This window comes from Pelmatolapia mariae, linkage group LG10_11 (assembly GCF_036321145.2).
Source record: "Pelmatolapia mariae isolate MD_Pm_ZW linkage group LG10_11, Pm_UMD_F_2, whole genome shotgun sequence".
NCBI lineage: Eukaryota > Metazoa > Chordata > Actinopteri > Cichliformes > Cichlidae > Pelmatolapia > Pelmatolapia mariae.
The window spans coordinates 46,221,672-46,232,401 of NC_086236.1; the positions used below are offsets into that span (position 1 = coordinate 46,221,672).

The following is a 10,730-nucleotide window of genomic DNA, read 5'->3' on the forward strand; positions in this document are numbered from 1 at the left end:
TTCCGCTTTGTCACATGGGTTCAAATGGATCTGTAAACAAAGTACGTAAGTGAGCTTGTTTGGTATTGTGTTCTCATTTGCCCAATTAGACCAGCAACACTGTGCTCTCCCTAGGTGCTAACTTGCTAAATGGGAAATTACACCATAAAGATAAGGGAGTGTCGGAGGATAGGGTCTCAGAGTAGTGCTTTCAGCACGACTGCGCAACACAGCCTGAGCAGAATTAATGAACCCTCTGTGGCGGGTTCCTGATGCATTTTTAAACAGCTCCTTTTCATTCCTGCAATGACATTTTGATTGCATTTGTTTCAGCAATAACTTTATGAGAGAGAGCAAGGATGACAGACACAGTAAGGGAGCGAGAGAGAGAAAGCTCACATCCCCTAAAAATAAATACATCACTGTTCCGCCAAAGTGACTCTGACATGAGTTGTACAGACAGATATCACATTTAATATGAGGACAGAAATAATGGGTTTTGCAGCAAACTGTAATTTGATAGCAACTGGTTATTAATACTACGAGTGATTGTCATGAATTCTAAGAGCAAATGCACATATGGCCTCTTACTGAGACAAAATCATTTAAATTGTTAATTCTTTGGAAGTCTAATGCAAAATTAAAAATGAAAAATCTTGTATCTCCATGTGTGCTTTTTTTGGGGAAAGTTGACCTAATCAGTTTAATGTGTATGAACTAATATGTCAAAATTCCTTTTTAGGTTTCCAGCAATGCAATCATAATGCGCAGAGCGATATAGTGTATGTTTGATGATGAAGGCAAGAAAATGGTTTTAATGACTTCTAAAATTTATAGTGAACACAAAAGAAAATTTACAAAATATTACAATACAATACACTGTAAAATCTAATTAGTTCCCAGAACTCAAAAAAATTATGGAAACTCGTTGCCTCAAAAAAATTGAGTAAAGCTTAGCTAAAAATGACTAAGTTAGGACAACGTATTTATTTTGAGTACTCTGTACAAGCTCATTTGTTCCCAGAACTCAAAAAAATTGGATCAAGTTTACGTAAGATGACCAAGTTAGGGCAACTTACTCATTTTGAGTACACCCTACTCAAAATGTACACAGCCGTGTTAGTTCCCAGAACTCAAAAAAATTATGGAAACTCGTTGCCTCAAAAAAACTAAGTAAAGCTTACTTAGGATGACTGTTAGGACAACTTATACATTGCAAGTCTGCAGTATTAAGAATAACTTGATATTTCTGACTTTCTGACAATACTAATTGTTTACCTACTGACAAACATTTCAAGTTCAACTAAATGAAAAAACAATTTGTGGTACCATGAATATCATTAAAAATAATTAACAACACTTTTGTAATGATGTTAAAATGAGCACAACTTTTATTTTCAAACACAACAAAGTACAACAGCCAACATACTGGACACTGTTCTGCTGAATAAAAATGATATTGCCATCACTGTTATAATCTTACAACGAAACAAAGTCTATAAGTTTAGGCCTACCACAAGTTTGTTTTGTACTTACACTATTTATATAATCAACATAAAATATTTATTGTTCTGTCACAAGTGCAGTCTCTAATTTAAACAACACATTCGTTTTTCATTCCAACACAGGAGCTGGAATGTTGTAATATTTTAAGGATGGCTTGTTTCCAGTCCAGGTATTACTGCCTGAATGACTATCATGGATCGAGGTGATCCAAATGTAAGTGCAGAAGAAAGTCTTTAACTTCCCTTAAGTACAGTGGCAGTGGATGTGGGTTGGAGATGCAATGAGCTTGAACCTGCAGGCGACCATCTTCACTGACCACACCATCTGTGACGGGGGACTCATCTCTCCTGGTGTCCTGCAAGCAAACAATCATATTTTTTGGAACATGAACTTAATTGCTTTCTTAAAACATTTTTTCTGCATTTGGTATAAAACAGACTCCAATTTAGACAATCTCAGGCTCCCTCCCCGCCGGAGAGGTGACATTCAATGTCCCAAATTGTCAGTCTGGATAGCCGTGACCACCACACAACACACAATATTGTCATGAAAGCATCATTTTAAAAAGGTCTATGCAAACATGGGCAATAACTTTCATTCTAATGATGTGCAAAATGATTTTGGGCACAAAACAAATTTTGCTGTTAGAAAACTTGCAGACTTCACTATATACAGTGTAGACCCTCTAAACTAAGTTTGGGGGATGTGATCTTTCAAGAAGTGCAGACCAAACTGTTGTTGTTTGTTTACTTACACAGCATGTCTTGCAGAATTAACTGGAGTCACAGCAACAGCACAGTGCAGTCATATCTCAAGTCTAATAACAGAAGACAGGAAAAGATCAGTAAAGAAACAACTTCCCCAAACCAAAGCACAAACAAAACAATAAGTAAGACAGGCTGATCTAAAGTATGATTAAAGTTCAGCCTGATTAATATAAATGTCACTGACAGTTGCTAATATATTGGAAAACCAAAATACTTACCACTGAGTTGATGTCTTTCTGTCCAACAACAGGAGTGCTGGTCCCGAGCCTCAAAGACAGTAAGAAGCAAGCAGAGGGAGAAAAAACAGAACATATTTCAGAAACTGATTTGATCCTTAATGGCTGTGCAATCACTGTAACATAGAGTTCGCTTATGTTGTTAAATAAAGGCTAGATTTGACATTAATAGATGCCACAGATGTTCTAAAGCTGCCACAAAGCATGAAAAAATAGACGTCTCCGAAAACGTCGGAGCATTTTTGCAAATATGTGATGTCTTGATAAATCGAGCAGATATTTGAAATTCACACAGCTACATTCTTGCCTGAAAATATCTTAAAAGTTTATTTTGTGACCCAGAAAAAGTAATACGTTTTTCAGCAGTGCTCCTCCGCCATTGCCGCGCTTACAAGTACGCACAGGCTCCGACAACCGTGGCCGACAAATGCGATCCTCTTTTTCACCAGACCCTTTCTGGGTCACAAAATAACCTTTTAAGATATTTTCAGGCGAGAATGTAGCTGTATAATGCTCAAATATCTACTTAATTTATCAAAATATCACATATTTGCAAAAGTGCTTCCACGTTTTCGGAGAGCTCCGTTATCCACCCCCCACACCCACACCCACCCCACCCCTAACGGCTGCACCTCCCAAAGAATTTTGTCTGGGCTCTTATCTCACTTATTTATTTCAAACAATCAACAAAAAAATTCACCGACGTAGTTTTATGTAAGGTTTTTAAGGCTGTGGTGTTAATTTTTAAGTAACATGAGCCCAGCGGCAGCAGCAACGCTAGGCTAACACTAACTAGCTAGCAAGATTATAAACCTGGTGCTAAACTAAGAGAAGCCACAAAATCAGTTTGAATAAGAGTAAACATTTACTCACCAAGTCAGTAAAGATCCACAGCAATGACAACAATAATATCTCCAGGTTTGCTCAATATATTCCATAACAAATGCTGGCGCCATGAACATGCGGACTGATCCGGGAGGGAGGAGAACGGCAGTCACGTGGCATTTTCAAAACACATCTTTCATCCTTCCGCCCTGAGAAGCAAAACTTCCAGCTTACTTAGTTTTTCTAAATTAGGACAACTCAAATTAATCGAGTTTATCAGCATTTTTGCATAAAAAGTACTGGTAACTTATTTAAATTGAGTTCTAATAACAAATTGATAAAAATTGAGTTCAGCCTATTTAATATTTTTAATTAAACACAATATTACATTTTACAGTGTAATACACTACTGTGAAAGGGTTACCCTGATATTTTAATTGATGAGAGCCTCAGTTTGGGTCACTGATTTTGCAAGGTACCTTGGGATAATAAGCACCACAATGTCTGGTTACACATTGTTTTTAAATTCTTTTAATTGCATCTTCCTCACTCTCATCAGGGGTGATGACCCTAGAAGTGGAGTACGGGGTCATTCTCTTGCAGCATCCTTTGAAGCCCAAGCACCTACCTCGTCTCCATCTCACCAGCACTTTGTGTGGCCTTGAATTGCAAATTGTTTTAAAATACGCATAATGAGCAGGGTGAAAAAAAAACGTTGAGGATCTTTCATTTTTTATTTCTCTCACTCGGGCTTTAGCACAATGGAGTGAGTTAAGATTACTCAATTAAATTACCAACAATTATTCTACTTACTTCTACCAGTGTATGCATAATGAAGGAGTGAGCAGAGTATGACCAGATTATAATGATGATAACTTAGGCTATTGTTTGAAAAAGGAAATGTGTGTAATTATATGCAGGAGTGAAATGTTCACACTGGCAGAAGATGCACTGATTGTATAAATGCCTTTTTTCCTTTGATAGTTGGCTCCCATGGATACAAATCCTTGGTTCTTAAAATACAGCCAGCCAGATTGGCTATCTCAGGTTTTGTGGCACATTAAGTAACAGCATGTTTTACAAGAATATTTAAGCTTATTTAGACTGAAAACAGCTTTGAGTGCCATTAAATCTCAACAAAACAACAGACAACAAAACACCTCTTACTTCTGAACTAAATAACACAGAAGTATCACTGTGTTTTGGTGACTGCAGACCAGTGCAGGCCAATACTGTTAACATGTTTTAGCAATTAGTTGATAACCATAGCAATTACAATTTTCTTTTAAAGGACATAAACTGTGTCTGGTGGGCTGTAGGTAAGAATCCACTGAATGCAACACTGAGGCCCTTTCCATTTTTTGGCTTTTATAATAAGACCGTCTAGTATAGATGAACCATAAATGGTTAAATTTGACCCACTAATCGAATTTCTTTTTTTCGAGCCGAACACTTCATGTATTCACCTCTAAAAAACTGAGCTTGCTGGAAGAGTGTCACCCCAGAAAAATGCAATGATTGAATTACTGGCTGATGAGCAAATTGCAGACTATCAAGCTATTAGTCACCAACAGAATTCAAGTAGCTACTTGTAGCATCAGTGATTGCTGTAAGGTAAGGTGTTGCACAATGTTAATCAAGGAGCAGTCTTACAAATACATGCTTTAAAACCAAAGGTTTTAACATAGCTGCAATAACTGAGTGCTGCAGAGGCCTGCTTGCTCCAGCACTGAAAAAGTTGAACTATGATGTCGTATACTGGTCCAGTCTAAGCAAACATAATGGAACCAATCATGCATTTGAAACATTTGGCATCTGGGAATGTGTATACCTAATGCACTAATGTGCAGTATGAAACTCCAGCAACAGCCGTCGCTGCTAAACCATACATTTCAATTGACCCACCTAAATCGCGCAGGTAAACACTCATTTACAAAGCTTGCAGATTTATCAATAACACTTAATACTGCTACACAAGCCAAGAGGTCAAAGCTCTGCCACAGCAAGCTTATTGTCTCCTCTCCAGTTTTGTAAATCTAGAGACACATTGTCCCGCCGTTATCAATAACTGACTCGACATTCCCTTTGACATCTACACACTGGACAAGATGGCTACACACCATTCTGAGAGGCGATTAAACCCGTCTTTGGGAAAGCCACAGTGACATCATTGGTGGTTCAAAAGCCGTCTCTAAACTCAAAAAGAGCATTAGAATGCATTTCATGCTTGGCTCACTGAAAAGTGCAGAGCTGAAATTTACACCTTATTTGATGTCCGTCTCCCTGCTGTTAATTGGTAAAAGGATCCCTGACCCTTTTGATCTCCTCCACAATCCCCTAAATGCCCAAGTCTGCTAAACTGTTCGGCAGGAGATATACCAGTTGCCCAGCAATGTAAAGAGTCTCTCTCTCACTCTCTCACTCCCCCCCCCCCCCCCCCCCCCCCCGCTTTTTTTTTTTTTTTTTTAACTCCATCCTTTTCGGCTTTCTTGCCTTTGGTTTACGTCCAGGCTGTGGAGAAATAAGAGATGACAGTTGTTACAGATATGCCGGTTTAATTACTTGTCAGCTTATAGCCCATATCTCTGCTGCCCAACGCTGAAGCTTAACTTTTTCTAGTAGCTTAAAGCATGACCAGCCTCCAGTGCTTTAGTATTTAGCCATAAAACCCAAGAAATCTGAAAGATAAAAAAACCACGAACAGCTTTTCTAATTTTATGGGGGAAGAGTGGGCAGTTTTCTGTCACTGTTGGAATTGGCTTTCTCTCTGTTCCCCTCTGTGCAATAGTGACAGAAGAAGAGGGGGTAAAAGAGAGAATCTTGTAGAGAATGAAATTACATCACATGAAGGAGTGCATTGGTGTAGGATAAGCAGAACATTTCTTATGGCTTGTGTGCCACTGTTGACACTTTTAAGTCTGTTTGCAAATTGATAGATGTGCTTGAGCCTTTTTTTCTTTTTTCTTTTCTTTTTTTTTCTTCTGGAGGAGGGCCATCCCAGACTCTCAAATCCAGTTAAGGGTATTTGGGAAACACAGCTGCTTATTTTTCAAGCCTCCCCACTTCGATCATGGCGAGTGTAGATGGCTGTGCCTCTTTATCTACATAGTATTGATTGCAGAAGTCCCCAGATCTTAAATGGTAGGATGAACACCATTCTTCTAAACGATATTTCCTAATTTGGTGTTTTGATGACGGCACTCAATAGTGGTATAGAAAGTGTCTGTCCAAAGTCTTCCTTCAGATTTCAGCTCGTACCTGTGAAGAACATCATGAACACCATGTTTTTATCTTCATCATAAGACTGAGACACACCTCATGTTCTGTAAATGGGAGCATCATAGGATTAACGTGATCACACGTTCATCTTTTCCTGTCGTTACAGCAAAAACAACTAAATGTAGGCTCAAGCCATCAGTCCATACTAGAAATAAAAACTGAAAGTTGTCTAACATTTCTCAAATTGTATTAAATTTCTTAAGTCTTAGACATGGAAATGTTCACATTTTGCAAGGCTAAAAATGATAATAATTGGAGAACAGCTATGCATGTGCTTTGGATGTCTGTCAGCATGACATTTTCTGTTACACATTAAGGTACGGCAGACTCCAGTTAGGGGCTGTTTTTTGAGGAAACGGAATGCAATTTTACAGAGCCACACAGGGACAGGGATAGATGGCAGTGTGCTGAAAGAGCAGCAGAGTTTTGGACACATGCCTGCTAAGGGTCCATTGTTTAGGGTTCCCTGAATGTTTATCCCTGGCTTTGTCTCCCACCATGATACATACTTTCCATTGAAGCAAAACAGATTATTTGTTTCCATAGTTTCACCATTGCTCAGTTTTACCGCAAAACACAATAGGCTTAAATGGGGAAAAATTAAGAAAAAAAAATAGATTAAAATATTACCTATTCTTTTCTCCTCAGTGAAAATTATACTGACAGTTCTTTGTTTGTGAACACACACACACACACACACACACACACACACACACACACACAAATATATATAGAGGGTCTTTGGAGGGACACAGGTGAAGGTTATTTAGTGGTGTTTGGTGGCTGCAACAATAGTTGACAATATCACTCTGGCTTTGTCTTCTGTTCCCATTATTATTTTCATTAATTTTCTAAAATTCTTTAAAATCAAATGGACTTAGCATAGATATATGGTAATATCTGCTGTCGTGTTTTCATATAGTACTTATGCACTTTTAGCTTCAAACAACATGGAATTGAAATTAGAATGTGGGAAAGTACCAGAGTGAGCATTGTGATAAGAAATATGTAAGTACATTGCAAGTGCACACTAAGGAATATTTTCTGACCAGAATCTATAGAGCACAATCTCCTTTACTATCCTACAAACATTGCTGTCAATGTGTATGTATTACATATTCACATAAAACTGTATCATCACATTACCCTCATGTCTCATTCTGCCTTATAGCCAGCTCGGACTTAACCCACAAATCGTGCTGATGATCACCCTGCATCACCTGAGCAGTAAGGTATTATTTTTGGCATTATTTTATGGTCATCATTTCAATGGGTTTTAGAATGGATCATAAAGCAAAACAGTTTGCGGCTCTCTCACGGACCCTCCACCTCATAATGAAAAGCCGGGATCACCTGACTGCAAACTCTATTTACAAGCTCACATAATTCCATTGTGGCAGTGCTATCAGAGTAAATACACTTAGCCCAGTGATGCATAACCATGTAATAAATGAAAGCAAGATGAGATAGAGGTCACATGACTGCAGAAACACCTTTTAAAACACTTATTGTGCCTTATACCTGATGTCCAAAACATGTTGTAGGTTATTACCAGTTGTGTGAAAGATAATTAATAGATCATTTGAATGAGAAGCTGCCTTGCTCTCACAGTTGTTAGCGCTGACCTTCACAGGTACTTCAAGAACTCCATTCGGAGTGTTATTTTCTATGATCAGAATTAAATTGGAATTCTGCCTCGAAGGGTAAGTCTAAATAGAGAGTACTCTGTGGAGAGTACGAGCCACACATCTTATAGCGCAATGAAATGTTACCGAAGAATCATTCCTTACCTGCTTTATATACATAGGGATGCTTACGAAAACAATATTTGTTTATTCCTCGTATGAAGTGAGGTAAAGTTGTTTTCTTTAAAATGCTCCAACTTAACCAAGGGGATACTGGATCCTGCTAAAAAACAAACAAACAAACAACCCACTAAATACAGTATAGCCAGCCTAAATAAATCTGATGAAGAAATATGGAAAAACTACAGCCAAGACACACCGACACCAGAACACACATATCAGGTATTTTCTTTCTCTGTCCAGTGAGTGACTAAGTGAGGGAACGGGCAAGGTATTCTTTTAATATTGCTTCAAGCAAAGATATCCCATTTAGACACCGTTCAAACAGTTATTAACGGTATTGATTTATGTTTGAGCGATTGAAAGCCAGGGGAGGGAGATGAAGTCAACCATCATGACCTCTTGCCTGAGGAGGGAAAGTGTCCTGACACAGATCACAGCTGTCTCACGTGTGAAACTGTTCCTGCCTGTGACATCTTAGATTACTGGAAGCAGAGCACATCACGACAACTCTCAGTATATAATAGAGAATTAGAATTTACATTGTTTTTGCCCTATAGAAGCACACACACACACTTACACAGATTTTGAGAAAGATCACAATCTTCCTAAATAACAATCTGATCATTTAAGACTGGTGAAAATGAGATTTTTTTCTTATGTATCCATATTAAAACATTAATTTTAGCTATCCTATTAACATTGGAAAGATAGTGCATTATTAACAGTAGTTAATGGGTAACAGTGAGCATTAATAAAAAAAACCAATCTCTGCTGAGAAGGATTGTGTATGTGTGATAACAACAAAGTTTTTATGCAGCACAGCAAGCAGTTATAACAAATAATTAATTCAACATTAGCACATTATTTTTTTATCCCCTCTTTTTAAATTCTTGAAAACGGCAGCTGACAGTATGCCTCTTAAACAGCAAATTCAATATCTTTTTGGCAGTTTCCCCATCTCAGCTTTTTGGTCTACATCCCATTAACTCAACTGGAGGAGCTTAGCATACCAAATCTTTTCTTAATTATTTCTTATGCATTCCTCAGAACCTCCCCCAGATTTGTAATCTCGCCCACCCAAAATATGTGTGGAGATGGCTAAAAAACAGCACAATAGAAGATCATCTATTTCAAAGGCAGAACTGAGCTGTTAGAGATCATAAAACATTAGTGCAGTATGTCATTAGGTTATTACGAGCTTATGCGGTAATTATATTAAATAAATTACCACGCAACCATTTAAAGAAAGTAGCAGTTTCCAGAAATAGGATTTCATAGCTCTCTCATGGTTTGCCCTCAGCAACCAGCCACAGGACCAAAATGTAAATTAAGTTTTGTGACCAAAGAAGAGAAAAGGTTTTCTTTATTTTAGAAAGGGAGCTTTGGAAAAAGTATTAGCTTTACTATGTCCTCCTCATTATCTTTCAAAAGTTGGTTCAGCTATGCACTATACGTTTTAAACATTCATACAGTTTGAACAAAACATTGATGATGTCAGACATTTCCACTGATTTGCGATGCGTGCCTGTTTGGTGTTATGTTGTGTCGGGGGTGGGTCAATTGTGTATTTGAACAAGGTTTAACTCTTCTCAAAACTCCACGAAGACCAATTTTCAATCACCTGTTTGAAGAGTCAAAGTTTGCCGGTGTTATTTACATCTGCTATAAGAAAAAAACATGCAGTAGACTAATTGCTGGTCGCAGAAAATCGTCAAACAAGTGGCATTTCAGGCAGTTATCCTTGCCCTCCACGAGTTATTGAGTTCTGTGACTGAGAAAAAAAAAAGAAGAAGTTACTTTTTCAGAAATCAAACACAGCCAGCGAATTCTCCACGGTCAAAAGGTTAAGCTTTTGATCCGAACAGAGAAGTGCTTTGAGGAGAGAAGAAAATAAATATTGTTAAATGAATACATGTTTGCATTCAACCTTACCTTTCTGCCGAGCACACACTCTTTGAAGTCTTGTTTCTTCCGAAACACTCCCATCTCATGGAGTCCAGGAAATTCCCTACCATACTAGTTCCTAGATTAGAGGTAGTAATCCAAACTAACCCAAGAAATTCAAAGAACAGACTCAAAACTAATATTTGAGCTCATGTCTCACAAGTGAGCCTATTGTTGGTTTGTGACTCATAAAACGTGGGCTGTCATGTCGGATCTGCTTATGATAGATAGAACGATTTAGGTATAACTGCTGATCTTTTACAAACATGGAGAACACTGCCTCAAAGAATTCTCATATAATGCTCATTATGCCCGTTGCAGTGTGTGTGTATGTGTGTGTGTGTGTGTGATGGCTAGCTGTGGTGCTGGGTGCATGTTTTAATAAT

General features: G+C 38.0%; 1 long non-coding RNA gene across 2 annotated transcripts; it reads right to left on the reverse strand.

The window, feature by feature from the left end:
* Positions 1-1,493: 1,493 nt before the first annotated feature.
* LOC134637242 (uncharacterized) lies at positions 1,494-3,656 on the reverse strand. 2 transcript variants are annotated; one of them, XR_010095090.1, is made up of 4 exons: positions 3,362-3,656; positions 2,471-2,519; positions 2,240-2,302; positions 1,494-1,840 (listed from the first exon to the last, which is right to left on the reverse strand). It is a non-coding gene; the product is annotated as an uncharacterized LOC134637242 (long non-coding RNA). The 2 variants fall into 2 exon arrangements; XR_010095089.1 differs by lacking the exon at positions 3,362-3,656 and having other exon boundaries at positions 2,471-2,731.
* Between the last annotated feature and the right edge of the window lie 7,074 nt (positions 3,657-10,730).